The sequence below is a fragment of the Elephantulus edwardii genome, unplaced genomic scaffold, assembly GCF_000299155.1.
Source record: "Elephantulus edwardii isolate Elephantulus edwardi_28Jun2011 unplaced genomic scaffold, EleEdw1.0 scaffold00122, whole genome shotgun sequence".
Taxonomy (NCBI): Eukaryota; Metazoa; Chordata; class Mammalia; order Macroscelidea; family Macroscelididae; genus Elephantulus; species Elephantulus edwardii.
This window is the reverse complement of record NW_006399872.1, coordinates 2,793,688-2,795,374: the sequence shown is the minus strand read 5'-3', so window position 1 is coordinate 2,795,374 and position 1,687 is coordinate 2,793,688.

Genomic DNA, 1,687 nt, shown 5'->3' with positions numbered 1-1,687 from the left:
AAAGTTCTCATGTTTAAATATGTCTTGGAGAATATGCTCCTGGAAGTCAAAGATGATAAAGTTTCATCTCACATATGTCAGACATATTGCTAGGAAAGACTGTTCCTCGGAGAGGGAGAGGGGCATCATGCTTGGAAAGGTGAATGGTCTGCAAAAGAGAGAAAGGCCCTCAACCAGGTGAATTGACACAGTGATTGCTGCAATGGGCTCTAATGTGTCAGAAAATGTAAGGATGGCACAAGACAGGATAGGGTCCAGGTCTTTTACTGATAAGGTGGCTATGAGAGTCATACTTGACTCAACCTAACAACACAACAATTGTTAACATTCTTTCTTGGAAGTCATTTAAAAGTTTTTATAAGAAACATTTTTAAACAAAGTAAAACAACAAAAATCCTTTGTTTTAATAATTTCTTTTCTGGAAAACTTTTCCAGTGAAATAATCTGATATGCAAACACGTATCTACAGTCTTATACTAAAACTATACACATACACACTTATATAAATATGCACATCTGTTATATCACGAATTAATAACTTGAAAGTTCAACAATAAAGGAAGTGTTGATAAGTTATAATCATATATTAGAAATTCATGAAGTCAATAAAATAGAGAGCTTTCATTCATTGGAAAATTTCTGTGATGTAATCATAGCTTATAAACTAGAGAATGAAAACCTATGTGTATTATGTTGTTGTTGTGTACCTTTGTGTTGGAACTGGCCCATAGCTGACCCTTCAGCAGGATTTCAGAGGCAGTTAATCTCAAGGAAGGAGATTGCTCATCCTTCTCCTCTGACAGCCAGTGGATTTGAACTACCTGCCTTTGTAATTGCAGTGCACCTTCTTACACTAGACCACCAGAGCTCTCTGTATATATTATATGACCCCAAATTTTCAATTACAGTCACAATTTAAAATGTCTAGGCAGCTTCATGATGGACAGAAAAGAGATTGAGATTGTTGGTAATTTCAGCTTGCTCAAGCTTACTTAGCACCAGCAGTCAAGAAATCAAAAGATAAATTGTATTGGGAAAGTCTGCTGTCTGGTGTCTCTCTAGAACACTAAAGTGTAACAATGTCAATCTGGAGACTAAGGTGTACCTGATCTGGGTTGTAGTTTCCACAATTACTGGCTATGCATCCAAGATCTTTACAATAACTAAGAATGATAGAAGAAGGATTAAAGGCTTTGAGCTGTGGTGCTGGAGAAGAGTGTTGAACATACCACGGACTGATGGGAAAACAAACAAATCTGTTCCGAAGAGGGTGAGACCAAGCTACTCCATGAAGTCAAGGGTTTTGAGGCTACATCTCACATACTTTTGGTACGTGGCCAGGAGGGATCAGTCCTTGGAGAGAGACATCATGCTCAGAAAGGTGGAGGGACGGCAGAGGAGAGGAAGATCCAGAATGAGATGGATTAACTCAGTGACTAGAGAAATGGGATTAGGCCCATCAGAGATGGTGAAATTGGCTCAGGATAGGACAAGATTCGGAGCTAATGAGCTCATAGGGTCTTTACAAATTGCAGGCGACTCAATGGCACATAACAACAGCAAAAACAGAAAGAAGCTGATAATAATTGAAGACTGACAATTTATCTCTAGATCATTAAATTTAAGGTTATTTTTACTTTTTGAAATTCTAATATTTTCTAAATTATTTATATGTATGTGTACACAC